The sequence below is a fragment of the Diuraphis noxia genome, unplaced genomic scaffold, assembly GCF_037042655.1.
Source record: "Diuraphis noxia isolate RWA-SAM2 unplaced genomic scaffold, SU_Dnox_SAM2 contig0001, whole genome shotgun sequence".
Taxonomy (NCBI): Eukaryota; Metazoa; Arthropoda; class Insecta; order Hemiptera; family Aphididae; genus Diuraphis; species Diuraphis noxia.
This window is the reverse complement of record NW_028301711.1, coordinates 54,524,010-54,542,086: the sequence shown is the minus strand read 5'-3', so window position 1 is coordinate 54,542,086 and position 18,077 is coordinate 54,524,010. Positions and strand designations below refer to the sequence as shown.

The following is an 18,077-nucleotide window of genomic DNA, read 5'->3' as shown; positions in this document are numbered from 1 at the left end:
TTTATTTTCTTCATTACTTATTCCCGTAAGTATTGGATGAAAATAAATTTTACACACATTAAAAAAAAAAAATAATAAGTATTTCTTATAATTGCGTGGGTAGCTGGTATAAGGTATGTTTAAATTAATAATAAATATTAAAATATTTTACAATACAATTAAAACGTTGTCAAGAGAAAAGTTGTCAGATAAATAATTTCTATTCAAAATTAAATTTAAGTTATGAACTAAGTGATGAAATGATGAAATGAATATAATAGGTATTTATTAGAAACCCTGAGCAAGTTAAAAAGTAAAAATAAAGTTAAATTTAACTTTTTAAAATTCAATCTTCATTAACTTAATTTTTAATCTAACTGATCTTTATTGATAGAAACATAATAAATAATGAGTTGCGAGTTACTTTTAATCAGATCGAAGTTTTGTAAATTTATAAATAACTAAACAATAATTAATATAATAATATTATTAACGATGCGTATCGCATAACAATTTATTTTAAATTATTTTAAATGGGGAATTTTATAATTTCAAGATGAGTGTCGGTACACTTTATAATCACTATCACAACTTGCAATATATTAAGTTTTACATAAAAAATATGAATCTAAAAAATAAATTTCAAACGCCCGTTATCTCCTACCTCAATATCCATTTCATTAATGCTATACTATAAAGTGTATTTATTTAGTTTGTAGTGTTTCTCCATACTAATAGTAGATGTTTGCCGAATGTCAACACATTAAAGCAGTCGTTAAATATGATACCTATACGTATCTGCAATCAAACAGGTAGTTCCCGTTATGGAGTTTGTATATGTTTTAATGAGTGAGCAAGTGTGCTTGTCCCGAGTGTTTATATTATACAGAGCAAACGAATTCAAAGATCACCTTAACTAAAAACGGTATGATATTCTAATCATTAGAACATTAGAATCTAATGTAATAATAAATCAGCTATCCAAGAAATCTAACCAGAAAAGGAATTAGACACAATTATACGAGTACTATACAATAAGGTCCAATCACCGCAACTCACTGAAAAAATTCTCATAACAATCATGATTGTAATAATAATAAATAGAAATAATAAATCATATTCCTATTAATGCTAAAGGAGCAATTGACGAAGTACTTAAAAAAAGGAAAATTGATTATTTTTACTATAATGGTCTAATTCAGGGGGTGTCAATTTCATATTTTTGGAAGGTATATGCGTATACTTACTAGAAAGGCTAAAATACTGTTGAATAGTGCAATAGGCCAATATAATATATTTTACTATAGTCATAACTAATTTTTTCCTCGCGAAGTACAATCGAAAATTAGAATCTTTCTTTTCCATATAATAAATATTAAATTATATATTAAAAATAGTGTTTCCCCAACTATGAATAATAATATGAAGTTAGTATACTTCAATTATGAAATTATATAAATGTTATAATATTACCTATATTTTGTTATTTATTATTATATTGATGTGCAAGTACCTACTATTACCTAGGCTTCAATTTTTTTCTGAAACCCCCTACCCATACAAAAATTATATACATATATATATATGCCGATGGATGTTGATATACAATTTTAAACCAATTTATTTTGACCGCTAGAAAATAATACTTATGATGATATTTTTTTGTATGCGCTCCGACGTATTTAGATTTATTATTTTCTCATATACCAACATAGGTTTATCATATAATTATATGTGAATTATAAACCTAAACATATTAATAATAAAAGTTGTTTTATAGCTGGTTCCACGTATCATATTTTTATAAACGAAAATTTAAGAGTAGGTATAAGTATATTATACATAAACACATACTGTATACAGGATTATAATATTAATTGAAAACTACTCCAGCAGTATTAATATCTAGTCGCGAAATACAGTACGATACATTTAGTGAACGACCTAGACATAATGTCCACATTATTATTAAACAGTAGAAACTGGTAAAAGAATGGATAGGACATCAACTGAGAGTTTTGTGATTGAAATACTAAATTATAAGAAGCTGATATCAAAACATGGTATCATGCAGGTAACCTAAGAATATAGATTGATAATCATTTCATTTGTCCGTCATTTCGATCACAGACCTTCGCTAACATTTAGTATATCCACTATAATAGTCCATTTAGGCATGTTATATTTTATAAGGTAATACACACTAGGTATATACATTGTGAGAGACCAAAAATAACGTTTGTTATAAACCCTTATACCTAACCGATATTTCACTGAAGCAAAATCTTGATTATCTATAGAAATTTATAAAATGTATTCATTATAATCAACGGCCAAATGAATTAAAAATGCTTCATAAAGAAGCATTTTTATACATTATATACATACTATTTATCGAATCGTGGTGGAATAATGATGGAATAGCGAATAACCAGCACCAATATCGGCCCTAACTAATAAAAAAGTCAGGAAATGCAACCACTCCACCGTATGGTATATTAAAATATAGATGTATAAAAATGACGACTTATATATTTTTTTACTATAAGCAGTTTTCGGAGTAATTCGGATTTCAATGTAACGTAAATTTTTTTGAATGTTCTAGATTTCTAGAACAATGCAATTCCAAGTATACAAATAATTCGATTCATGTAAGATGTAACAAATACTCCGAAAGTGAAACTTTGATTTTTTTTAGGTCATTTCATTAATTTTTAGAGCATATTTATCGAGTTACAGAGTTTTAAGTATAAATTACGAAATTATAATTTTAAGACAAGAAACTTTATTATGTAGTCTAAATGCAATATTCATAGTTAAACTAGTATACAAATAAAATATAATTTAACATAATCATAGTTTTAAGTTGTTATATGTCAAGAATGAATAATAGATACAGCTCCAAAAATTATGTTGTTTTCCGATAAAAGCTTAATAATTCTATATTAGGAATATGGATTATAAATATCTAGTTTGTATCGTGTATATTTATTAAAAACTCATACCAGAAATAATTAATCAACTCTAAATTATATACTGTTACACTATATAATACGCATGACTGACCCTCCAAATCCAAACTCAAACATTTCGTGATCTTGCATATATTTGATATGTGTAGCCATGCAGGTACATGCACGTAGATAAATTTGCAAATTATAATGTCAGTCTCTCTATATTGTGATATATAACACACCCAGTCTATATATAATTTTTGTGTAGTAAACATCGGTGGGAAAAAATGAAAACCTTTTTAAAACACACTTTCTGAATCACCCTGTATGCGGGAGAGTATCGATATCTCTATAGGTACCTAAGTATCAATGAGTATATAAATAATAATAATAATAATATTATTATTTTACGCGTGCCCGAGCGGGAGAAAACGCCGCCACAGTGATCTTCCGTCCGACCGATCGAGCGAAAAAAATTCTTCCGCGCGCCGACCCGTACCCCCACTGCCGGCCCGTTTCCCCTCCCCACAGCGGCGCGACGGACCGCAGCCGCATCGTGCATTCCGTTCGGATTTCGTCGGACTGAGTCAGTAGGGCAATCGCGCGCGCAGACCGGTTACACTCGGCGGCGCGGTTCAGTTCAAGGTTTCCCATTTCGGAGAGTTCAACGCATATATAATAATATAAAAATAATAACACTATATACATGTTATACGCGTGCCCGTCCTAGTGCCTCAATACCTAATAATATAATATCACGGTGGTCGGCCCCTCCCCCCGGAAAAATCGTTGTCGCCCGTCGACGGGATTTATATTCTCTCGTCACTAGCCGGCCGGCCGCTGTACGATCCGCGCTCCGCACCGTTCCGCTACGGACGCGTAAATAATATTATAGCTGATACGATATTATAATAACACGTCATTATTACGACTATAATACACCGAGAGCGCGAGTCGTCCGCTGACCTTTCGAGTTTTGAGTTTCGGTCGACTCTGTACTTTCGTCGCCAATCGATTCATTTTGAATATATATTTTTTTATATTTTTGTTTCCCAAAGTTTTTCTCTACCAGCCAACCCGCCTCTTCCATCGTTGATAGATCCACGCCGATCGATCAGTTATCCTAGAACTATACAGTGGTGACAGTTGGAGTAAACCGCCTCGCATCGTCGCTCGGACACAAAAGAAAATCGTCTGTGAACAACGGAAAAACATGAACAAAACCACGTAAGAGATCACCCGGCGCACTGCAAATAGATCGCGGATCCTCGTGCAGTCGATTCCTTCCCATCGTATACAAATTGGAGCACGGTGACTGGTAAGAAACCAAAATAAGAAAAAAAACATTTAAAACAAAACATTCATTATACCTACTTATTATTTTTATTTATTTAATTTTTTTTTACATGATATAAATGGAATTTGTATTTTTAAATATTTTTCTTCCGCCTATATGTTGTCGCAATAGTACAAGATTGTAGCGTCATATTAAATGATAATAAAACGTGTACCTATAGGCTATAATGCAATATTTATAAACTTTTTTATCGATACAATTTGGATCGCACTGCATAATGATAGCTGCTTAATAATGTACCTTATACTTTTTTGTATCTAGTTGGTGGACAAACTCGCCAATTCCTGTTTATTAAAAATTTAATAAGAAAATCAAACGTATTGATAATTTTCAAAATCAAATTTATTATGGAATATGTATGATATGCGGTTAGTATAATAGTAAAATAATATATTACCAATTGCGAGTAAATGTCATTTTAGTTTGATAGGTTATTCAATAATTTGTTAACTTCTAAAAACGATTTAAAATAAAATGAACTTATTACAGTTCATAATAGTATACAGGGTGATTCTTTTAAGTGGGTACACTAATTATCTCGAAAAGTATTTACTTTTTTCAAAATATTTTTTTACATGGTTTCAATTTGTTAAAAAACCAACGTTTTTATTAAAGATTATATTTTTAAATATTTTTTATCCTTATAATTTTTTAAGTTTTTTACTTTTTTGAATGACAACATAGAGTTTTCATTTCATATTCCAAAGCTGAATATTTTTCTAAGTATTTTGATTCATAAAAATCGAATTTAGGGCTAGTAGTTTTTGAGTTATAAGTATTTAAAGTTTAGATTTACATAGAGGAGTGGTACGGGGTTACCCCACAAAATATTTGTCCACTACTCCGCTTGTCTAAACTTTATAAATACATAATATAACTCATAAACTACTCGTCCTAAATTCGATTTTTATGAATCAAAATACTTAGAAAAATATTCTACTTTGGAATATGAAATTAAAACTCTATGTTGGTAGGTGGCTACCATTATATATTATTAATATTGCCTTAAATTGTTATTTTTTGTGGAAATGTTCTTTTTCAATTGCAGTTACAATTAATAATTTTCAAATTATAAGATTACTAATATACCTATTAATATGTGATATAATATCGGGTCTTTACTTAAAAAAATATATATCTAAAATAATTTAATTTATGCTTACTATAAGTACCTAGAATTTCTTTTTATTATTATATTTTTTTAATTATATTTCAATTATATCATGATTGAAAATGTTATAAGTAGGTGATAACCGCATAAAATTGAATATTTACCTTAAATAATTTAGTTTTCAATTTAATTATTTTGAATATAAATTTAATAAATATTTAATTTGGTGTTGAATACATCCATAATAAAAGTAATTCCTGAACTAAGTGATTAAAATTACCACCTAAGTGAAGGTGTATATTATAGTAAATAATAATATAAAGTATTCTATATCATCTAAACAGCCATCACTTTTAAACTAAAAAATAGAGTTTTTTTTTGTTTAATGAGGGATTTTGACAGTTATATGGAATTCATATAACTAATAAGATATTAACATAAAATACCTTATAAGTAGACCGTAGATATGAATTTTATAAAAATATTTTTATTCTTTTAAATTACTTTTAAAATATTTTTAATTTTTTTAATTTTTTTATTCAATCTGTTTCAAAAAAGAATAATAAGAACAACTGAGGTAATAGATACTCGTAGTAATAAAAATAAAAATAATACAACTTTTAAAATATAAAAATTTTAGTACATTATTTCAAACATAAAACCGTTGATGGTGGTTGAAGAAATAAATTGAAAGCTATATAGAATAGCTGTATAATAACAATTTACGTAGGTATAGCTATTGACACGTCAAAATAATAATAACTGTACCTACTTACATTTTTCGTCTATTCATATTTTCAGTGAAATCATATTTGTACTTATATCGCGGTGAAAATTGGATAAATATGTTTGATAATAATAGATGCATTAAAAAAATAATGAATTTCAAATTAGCATTGTTAAAAAAAATTTTTAATGCAGTAATTTTCTTAATACAATAAATCATATATTTCAAACGAAACAACAATTTTAGAGTAAATATTTTAATATATTTTGCAATATCACGATTAGTGAATTCGTAAATTTATATAATATATTACACTTTAAATTAACTCCACTATAGTCTATACATAAGATATTAATGAATTTAAATTATAGATAATCGAAAAAATAAAAAATAAAGAATTACCTATGAAATATCCATAAATTTATAATGGTTGAAATGTTTTCTTCAAATTGTTTAACACAATAGATATGGCTAAATTGTTCTTATATTCTTCGATAAACGTTTGTGTTATATCCTTTTTAATATTTCTATTGATGTCATTATTTATTCAGAACATATTTTTATCGCAGGACCTTTCATTTATAACTTTTCAAGTAATAACTGTAATTGTAAAAAAAATCAAGAATTTCATATGAATCTTACAATAAATATTTTACAAATATTTATGTTTTAAAAGACAGTAAATATTTATTATTATTTGTAAGGAATTCGGACGAGACCAATTTTATATTTCTTCTTTTAATAGTCCCACATACGGAATTCCATATAATATATGTTTTATATAGGTAGGTTATACCTATACAACCCATACCTGCCTTAAATTAAAAAACAACAGTATATACTATAATAACCATATCGTGTTAGGTACTTATTTGATGACATCATTGTTAAAAAATAACGTAGTTTGAATTTGGTAATCCATGATATATCCATGATATAATATAGGTAATTAATTGTAGACTAGTATTATATTATTATTAATATTTGGGTAATATGAGATAGATCCTAAAAAATTTCAATAAATTATTGCAACATTTTTTCAAATCATTATTTTATTGCGATGTATACTAAGGTTAATTATTCATTTTGATAAAAAATATAAAAAATAACTCTTTTTAACCTATCCATTATTCGGTAATTTGCTTTCAGTTTTTAACAACAATAATAATATAAAGCTCCGAATTGTTATCATATATAATCCTACGTCTGATGTATGGGTGGGTAGGTGGATGGACAGGAAGAAAGTTGAGAGTTTAGGATCCATATTCGATAGCTGCGTGAAAGGATCAAAGACTGATATATTCGGTATGCCGTTAGACATATAGTATAGCTGCCATGTTATAATTATATATATACTTATATTATTTATTCAGGAAGAGTCTGCGCGAAAGGTGCGAATAACGTGTTCTCACCCACGTCTATTATTTTATATTTATCTCAAATCAGATAACGCCGGATCCGACGATCCAACGATTGATGCTCATAAATATGTATAATGTATCCAGCGGGAAGCACGATGTATATATAATTATGTATGTATGGGTACCTTCCTTATATTAACCGAGTGACTTAGATACCACCTTAACAGTAGATACATACATATTATTAAACATACATGATCATAAGCGTGTGTGAGTATATACCTATAAAAAAAAAAATAGAAACATTCAAACGACATGTCATGATTATTATCATTAAAATCATTATATTATTATATATACCTACACTGTGTCCTATATATCAGAAAATTTGTTCGCGTGACTTTGCGGTCGACATCCGCACGTTACCTGTTTATGTGCATGCGTGTGTGTTCGTTTGTGTGTGTACTGTGTACGAGTCGTTCTCGCGGCATTATTATCATATGTGATGGACATATTAGTATATTACGATAAACGACAATGATAATGACGATGGCGACTGGTTGACTTAGTCTTCATCTTCCGTTCCGTGCATTGTTTGGAAATTTATTAACCAATGCTCGTATACATAATATATTGTAATACGACATATTAGACGAAACATAAGTCAAAATACTAAGAGTTGCAGTAATTTTGACATAATATTAATCCAAGTAATTAAATAACAATCCCTAGCAAGTTTTTAGAACTGCAAAGAATTTTTTGTGGGGGGAGCTTAATCTATGTTCTGGACTCTGGTGGACTAAGTTCTCTAATTGAGCCAATAATATTCTGTAGATATACAGTCATTATCTTGTCATTTACCGTAATTTATATCAGTGTTTCTCAACCTTTTTACTGTGGCGAACCCTACATAAATATTTTATACACACTTGCTGAGATTATTAATAATAATTAATACTACAAGTATTGTACACAAGAAATATAAAAGATACATATCATATTATATTTTTTATTTAAAATTTAAAAAACGTACACTAAATATTTCATTTTATTTTATAAATATATTTTTAAATTAAAGTTTTTAATGGCTTGGTTGTTGCTGTTTATGTGATATTATTTCGTCAATTCTTGGTTTAATTGACTTCGTCAAGCTAATTCTCATAGCCGATGAAATTTCCAGACGGTTTATAATTTTATTTTTGTTAATTTGGAAAATAAATTTTTCACACAAATATGTAGTAGAAAATTGAATAAGTAATTTTAATGCTTCTTCAGCTAAACTAGGATATTATTCATTTTGAACCTTTATCCAAAATTGACCTACCTATATTTTTTTTTGTTTCTGAAAATCTCGTGTAAGCCCACATCTGCATTCAATTCAATCAACTTTTCTTCATTTGTTATTGATAGTATATTTTTATCAGATTGTACGAATGGATTTATTACCCAATTACAATTTCTTCGAATGCCTTTTGTGGGGTCGAAATATTTGGACATTTTTTCTCTTAATCTACCTAAGTGTTCTTCGATAATAATACACATTTCATTAATTTTATTTTTTGTCAATATATTTTTCTGAGTCATGTTAAAAAAATTTAGAAGCATATCAAATAATAATAGGTATAATAGTAATAGGTATGTAATATAATAATATTTTTTTATTATTTGAGCTTTTAATTTTCGCATTGATTGAAATCATTCGATAACGACCCTAAATAATAAGTTGGTGACCCTCGGGTTGAGAAACATTGGTTTATATACTTGCATTCTCACCAAGAAGGTAGTCACCCATCCGGTCCAAACGAGTGATGACACGATTATCAACCACTGTCCACTGGATCTCGTTAAAATTTTGTCTGAAGCCAAAAATTATATATATATATGCATATATATGATAAGCGGATAGGTCGGAAAGTCGGGTCCCAAACATATTACTCACGCGGATTTCTGTCATTCTATTCTATCTATCGGTGTAGGTCGACGTCTTTGCTGGGAAAATAGAATCGCTAACGGCGGTTTTGTTTGTTATAGAATATGATACTACCTGCAGGAACGTCCTAATTACGAGTTCCTCGTATTGAAAAAACGACTCGATCGAAACTAAAACTCACAATATCATTGTATATTGTGTTCTCATTGGTGACCTTGAACAGAACTGAAAGTTTCAATGTAGGTAATAAATTCAAAGGTAATTCATTCTCATTCAAAAAAAAAAAAATGTATGAATGAATAAATTATATTGCTATAGTTTTTATAAACATGAATTTAATATTGAAAGTTTGATTTGATTCAAAGTTAAAATTAATTTAAAATATAGAATTAAAAATTAGTTGATTGCAAAAAGAATAGTTAAAATAATGGCTGATAAATAATAAAAAATAAGAAATTAAATTTAGCGATTTTTAAAGGCAATTATAATTTATAAAAATTAAATGTGCTCGAATTTTAACTCTAATTCTTTATCGTTGTATTTCTATCCTACTTTTAACAGATAATTCAGGTTAAATAAACGAGTTTGTGAACTTCATTTTTTAAATAAACTTCCAAGGTTTCAATGTATAGTATCTACCTACTCGTCCTACTCGAATATCATAATAATATATAATGCTCAACGGTAGGTGTGTTGAGGGGTCGAAGAACTTCACGGATTTACGAAGCTTAACATCATAATATTATGGATGTGACATAATCATTTTTTTTTTTTTTTGTGGCATTATTTCTTGGTGTGGCGCGTGCCGCGCGATAGTATTATTATGTTTATTATGAGTGCACGCATCACTTATTACTGAAACATTATATACCTGCGTTCAATTCTCCGCACAAACCATATGGGCACGACCAGCGACTAGCATAGTTAAATATTCTTTGTTGTAAATATTATGATAGGACTGTAGTCCGATAGGTATATGAGTATTTAAAACAGGTACACCAGAGGTTCTCAAACTTTTCAGGCCAGGCCCCCCTTTTAGTTAACCCCAGACCTGAGCACCCCCCCCCCTTATAAAAATAATTTTAATAGTCATTTTTAGAGTAAAAAAATGTTAAAAACAAACAACAAATATTGATATTAATATTAATATTACAAATTTATTTTAAAATAAAATGTATTTTTTATAAAATATTTTAATTAATAGGCCAATTTTAATGTGATGGGTGGGCTTGTTTTTTGTCTTGCGCCCCCCTGGAGGGTCGTGCCCCACACTTTGAGAACTTCTGAGATACACAATAGGTATTAAATATAGGTAGGTACTAGGTACTAATAAGATACCTTAATGACTATATATAATGTACATAACGCATAAACACCTATTTATAAGAGGCATGATTGTCCATGGTTGTCACAGTGATCGAGTTATTTGAAATTAGGTAAAATATTTTATATACATTGTAATATTGTAGGTAGATAATATACTAGTACCTATATTATCTCAACGAGAAAAAATACCGATTCGTAATAATCATGTTTGTGTATAGAACGATTTGGAATTTTTTTTCGAATATTATGTTAGTATGTTACTTGCTTAGTTGCTTATATATTATTATATTGCTATCATATACAGATAAACGGGTGACAGTCGAGTTGACTGGACTTTCGACAATTCGTCGAAAAAAAACACTCAAGCTGCAATTATGATTTTATAAACGTGCATGTGGGTTTCTGTTAGTAGATATATTTTGATATTCTAACGGAGTAAAACTAGCATTAGCTATTATTATGATTAATTACTGTGAGCACGAGATACATAATATGCCGGACAAACCGGTATAAAAATGATTGACTGTATCTGTATGTGATGGCATTGTAGCAGTGTGTCAGTGTGTAGAGCATGTTTTGTGTATATATCTATAATATAATACTTTTCAAGTGTTGTGGTGCATAACAATAATGGATGCAGTGCGATTAATGATATTATAACACGAGTGAAAATGGATATACTTATAATAATATTATACATTGTCGGTTCATCTAATAGGTACAGTACATTATTTTTTATAAAATCTGGGGAAAACAAATAGAACTGCACTACTGCAGGTTGCAATACTGAACGTTCTGGGTATAAAAGAGAAATTAAAGCCGTAAACAAATCAACCAAAACTATATTAATAATAGTGATAAACATTGTACACACCGCCACACTGGAGGCAGAGTAAACAAATGCAGATCACATAAACAATATTTCGTTCACGCACATTAGGTATTTGAAAACAATTACATTATTTTGTTAATTGTAAAGCGTATCAGTTATATTAATTAACAATATGTCGGAGCTTAAGTGTATTTTTGTTTCTTCCAAGCAAAATATTATGGTCACAATATTTTTCAATTATTGTTGTAGGACGTAGGTAGTAGGTACCAATTGTTGGTTAAATAAAGTGTAATACTAGAGATAGCCTACGCTTAGTAGTAAATGGCAGGTAGACATACCTACTATTAAAATTTAACGAACGAAAATGTTCAGATTCGTACACCTATTGTATATCTTAACCGACTTCCAGCAAATATCATAATAATTAATAGTTATAAGTCTTTTAGTCTTTACCGACTTGTCAATGTTTGATTTGCAAAGAGTAAATAGTGAACAATTTAAATGCTTTGTTTACATAGGTACAACAGCGAACAGTGTGAACAATGTGTTCCTCCCGACGGTGTGAACGATAGGCATGACAATAATTAAAATTATTGAAAAATTAAAAAATTAAATTTGTGATTGGTCCTCATCTACTTTACGAAGTAGGGTTAACAATTGATTTGTTTCAAAATTGTATTACCTGCGTATGTGCTATATTTTGTACATAGTCATCGAATATTATGATGTCTACTTTTATTTGCACGAATCCATTGTGATAGATCTTAATCATATTATATTCATATAACGAATATTAAATTGCATTGTAGTAATATATGAATTCACGTATTGATCGTTTTATAGTAGTTATTATTTTACAAATATGATTGTTCTTTTTAGTTCAATTTAATCATATTAAAAATGCAACAAAATATGAAATATGATAATCGATCTTGTATTTGAAAGCAATTGCTAATTAGCTTAACTACTTAAGAATGATATGTTTGAATAAGAACTTGTGTATAAATCATGTAGACATAACTACATAAGATATAATAAATAATTACTTTATTGAATAAAGAGAAAACGCTTATTAGTTATTATTTTAAATTATAATACCTTTGTATAAATAATATTATTACTGTGCAAAAATTGTATTTTTATTGTTCGATATTAATGAGAGCTTTGAACGAATAAATAATACAAAGCAAAATTCATTCTAAAATAAGCAATATCAAAATATAAACTATAAAAATAAAGATGTGTCAGTATTTGTAAATAAAAAATGTATAGTAATCATTGTGAAAGCTCAAAATGTATTAAAAAAATAGTGGTATAAAAACTCAAATCCAAGTCTTAGTCTAAGATTAGATAATATTCAAAACTATGAAATTCGATTTTAAGTACAGTAATTTTTCGATGGTTATAATTTATAAAACTATAGCTAATTGATAATTATTCTATTGAAACGCTAATATAGGATGCCACTCTCTTGTACATACCAGATATTTACTACAGTAAGTTTGTTTATAGTTAATATTAAAGCAAATGTATATACACATTTTTTTTTTTTTTAATGAGTTAAAGTACTTGAATTCTTTATTTTTTCAAATTAGTATATTTTTTCTTAAATAGAAATTGGTCAGCTGTCTATTGATGCGTACATGCAAGTATCTATAAAACCTATATCTATAAAAAATAGTATACTTTATTTTTATTTCATGAAATCGTACGACGCAAATCTACGTAAACGCGTGAATACACACATACAAATACACGTCACACATTTAACGGAAATCTCTATTAATAATATAATATAATGTCGGAATTTTTTTTTTTTTTTAATTATTGTGAATGTTGGAAATCGTACGCGGGTAAAGTAAAAGCGAGTAACGCACCGTGATAAATTGATCGTTATTGTCTTTCCAATTCCATCAAAACCGTTGTGTCTAATTATTATTATTATTATCTCGTCGTCGTCGTTGATATAATTTACTTAGTCACATATTATATTATTGTGTCGCTGTCTGCTGGCAGCACTCGGGAAAAAAAGCGAAAAAAAAATACCGAGTTGGGTTTATAATAACAATAACGAAAAAATGCATACACCATGTTATCATCAGTCAAGTCGGTATAATAATATAATACCTATGTACAATGTGAATAATTTCATATCTATTGAAAACGAAACCGTCAAAAAGATAAAAACATTATTACGAACTATCTAGTTAAAATCACAATGTTTTAATGCGGTTTATACAAATGATCGTTATTTCTTTTTATTTTATTTTTTTTTATTCTTGATCTGTTTCACTTTCGCTCATTTGAAAACACCATATCTATGATACCTACATAACAACAATAATATATACATGGAATATTATTAAATTTATTATACGCATATATATATATTAGATTAACCACAGACATGTGCGCATTTGTCGGTGTCGACCAATACGTTCGAATTTTCGAGAAGAAAAAATAAAATATGAACTATGAATAGTATATGCATTTGATATTATACCTATTATATTATGTTTTACTTTCACGGTTTTCATTCCATGTGAACATTATTATAATGTTCATCGTTGTATACATAGTATTTTATATAGATACTTATACATAATGCACATATACGCCTCGAAATGTGTTTACTCGTTGTCAATCGGTTACGGTTAATTCTCGAAAACCCGTTCGATTAATCAAAATAAAATTACTAATTTCCCTATTATTCGTATTTCTGTGTGTTTTCAAGATTGAAAACATAATGGAATATTGATTATTTTTATTTTTTATTTATGTATAATGTATCATTGTACGTTTAGAAGTAGGTTACGCGTTCTTCGATGGCCGGAAACATTTATGATTTTATGATTGTGATGTTACCTTTCTATTTTCTCTTCAGTTAATATGGCGTTAACTTGATGATAATCATACACAATATGGGAAATATGTGTGTTCGAGTACTCACCTAGAGGTTATATAGTCATGAAAAAAAAATAATAATAAAACCACTCATATTCGACTAACATCATTTTACTCACAAAGCTATAATAATATCAAATTAATATCATAACTCATAAGGCATCAAATTATCATTACGTTGCTATATTCACTGCAAAAATGATTACAGTTAGCTATAGAAGGTTACCTAAATTTATAATAAGTGATATATAATTTATGTATAGGTATAGGTACCTAGTCAGTATAATGACAATCTTACTTTATTTTGCACAGTTATTATTTTTTTTTTAACGTCAAACCAGTTCTTCTTATACTTTTGAATATAAATTTTGAATTTGATAAACTTATCGAATTAAAAACACTATGTACCTTGATGTCAATTTAAAATTTAAGCGATATCGTTAAAATTAGCAATCTTCGGTGCCTGGAAAAAAATTTCAATTAACATTCAATTTGAAATTTTAAGGTGGTTTTGAGTGAAAATAAAAGTAAAATGAATTTTACGCATTCTTTGGTATGGTGGTATAGCAGAGTGGTTGCATTCTGTCTGCCTTAAATAATGCGATTAATGTATTGTTTATAGATCAGTTGATTTTTAAGGTTATTATTACTTTATATCGTGGATTATACTTATATGTAGTAAAAAACTTGATGGGATGCATCAAATAAATGTATTTGAAAATAAGCGTAGATAATATATTAATGCCATATCGATATCTTACTATTACTCATCAACTAAAACTCATTGGCATGGGATTGGCGTAGTGGCTTCTAGTAATTAAGTGTCCACGAAATTGTATATTCATCGTTTGAGCATGTAAATATAGCTATCATCGGAGTGCAGGCCATTTTACTTTAAATAATTTAATCAAATATCCACCCATGTTTAAGATTATCATTTTAGTATACATAAAATATACAAATATATATATCTATGTGTAATATATTATACTTTTTGCACACCTAGCTAATTTAATTTAATATTACAATAATAATATTATTTTTTTTTATATATAACAATTTGATAATGTAGCTTTGCGATTAATCATTTTTCATTACTCATTATAGTATTTAAACAACATATTAAGTGTTTTTTTTTTTTTTAAATATACGGATTCATACAAAATTACAGAAAATCGTTCTTGATACATTTAAAACTCAAGTGACACTGTGGTATGATCAGATTCTGATATTTGAACTGAAATATTTGTATACAGTTTTTTTTTTCAAAAGTACTCAACCAGAAATTTTTTCAATCGATGAATTTGCATCTACCTATCTCTTTGTGATACGATCCAACGAAAAAGTACTTTTACACACATCTACCTTAAGATAATAAGTGCTCATAAAATTAAAATTAAATCTTTCCCTAATTAATTTAATGATATTATACAATATTATGTTAGTACTCTAGTCTTGGAATGACCATAGATTAAGTCATATGAATTTTCTTTACTTATAGTTTGTCGTAGAAAATAGTCGATGTATATTATGCCATATGGTCGTCATGAATCGTGATTCACGACTTCTTTATACAACAAAACAAATAGTTTGTAGGTATTATATTATTATAATTTGAGTTTAATTATTTAAGGGATACTGGTGGGAAAGGGTAAAATAATATTATGTAGGATTATAACCCCTCAATGACACACTTATTTTAATTTAAAAAAAAAATTGCTTTGATAAAATATACCTATCTATATTATTAATGTTTTTATGAACTTTATTTCATTAAATAAATTAAATTGTTTTTTTTCATGTAGATATTTTTCTTGTTTAAAGGATCCACAATATAGGACGCAATTTTTGTCCAATATTTTTTTGTTAAAAAAAGATAAGATAATTTTTTTGTATAATCATTAATCAAATTGTTAAAATGGTTATTAAGACTCAGTAGTACTGAAAATGGATCATGTTAGGCTTAATAATTAATATTAATAAACCACGGATAAAACTGAAATTATACATAATCGTGTATAATGTATATTATAAAAATAATAAAAAATTAAAATTAATATTAATATATTTCAACGTAGTTTTAGAGTTCCTAATTTTTATGTGATGTCATCAATAGCCCCGAATTTGAAAGTATCTAATCAAATTTGTCACATATGAGAAAGATTTTCCCTTTTCTGTGTACAATGAAATATAGAATGGTTTGAAATGAAATCAGTACAGTACAAAAAGAAATACGTATTTCTATTATTCACATTGGCATATGTGTCATCCACTCATCTTTGCTATACACTATACAAATTGCAGAAGACTAAAATTTCTCAAAGTGCCATTGAACTAAATTGTGCGTTTAATCAAATCATATCAAATCAATATTTTTTTAAAGAATAATAATTATATATTTAAAATAATTCATATAAAACATTGTGTTAAAATTATGCGTTTAAAAATTTACAATATAGATATGATTATAGGTTTTAATATAACTTTAGCTAACCGAATAAAATAAGTTTAAAATTCCAGTGAAGAAGAATAGAGTAGGTAAAATATAAATAGACACTTAAATGAGGCTTAGTTATACAAACATATCTTGGTGATTCGACCTACAGATAATATTTTTAGTTTTTGACTTTAAGAGCGTTTATTCATTTTTTGATTTAAATGTGATTTCATACCAATCGACCAAAAATGTAACCCCTGCTAACTCTCGTATTGCATCCAGCTGGGGATATCGATTAGTATATATTTTTTAAACTTAGGTTACTATATAGGTACTGCCGAATTTGAATTTCATATCAAGTATTCAAACACCAACTGATCGATAGCCTTCAGGATTGAAATTCCAATAAAACGTAATAAAATGTTTAAATTAGAAAAATTGAGAAACTTGCAAAAATTATTCAAATTTAATATTTAATTATTTAGTTATATTGTAAACTAATTGTTGTTTCTTAAGTATCATAAGATTGTAATCAATTTTAGAAGTTTTGTATATATTATTTGAATTTTTTATCTAAAAACAAAAAACTTACAATAACTATTACTATAAATCATTTAATGATGTTTTCAAATAATAGTTAACAGTATAAAAATACTAAAAGGTTATTAAATTCGTATTTGTCATATGATAATTTTACACATAGGTAATGGTCAATAAATAAACAAATTATAAACACATTTTTTGAATTCTAATGTATTATGGTAATACCTATAAGACATAAGCTATTAAGCTTATGCAACTTTAATGACTTAACGATTGTTACGTTTTGAGGTCAATGTGTTATACTTTTTGATAAATTATCAAAATTGTTAGTCAATCATATTATTCAATTTACTACATACTTATAATAGGCGTATCTTTGTTTTATATTGACTAACAACCATTTTGTGATATACTTACTGACCAGTAATTTTTGACACTGATTGGTATTCCGTGACATTTTTTTTTTACTCCACGTGTATTCACTATTGTAAAATAATAAGTGGAAAAGAAAAAGAATAATAATTAAAAACCACGACACAATTTCAATTTACTAATTTACTTAAAAGAGATTTAATTTATTTACCGATGATCATTCCTTTTTTAGAATATTGGTAAT

General features: G+C 27.5%; 1 protein-coding gene across 1 annotated transcript in view; it reads left to right on the top strand.

Moving 5' to 3' along the window:
* Positions 1-3,543: 3,543 nt before the first annotated feature.
* LOC107161311 (uncharacterized) overlaps positions 3,544-18,077 on the top strand; it is a 45,147-nt gene continuing 30,613 nt past the window's right edge. The window contains exon 1 of the mRNA XM_015507671.2: positions 3,544-4,251. The gene's annotated coding sequence lies outside the window, so the exon portion shown is untranslated. The remainder of the gene's footprint in view (positions 4,252-18,077) is intronic.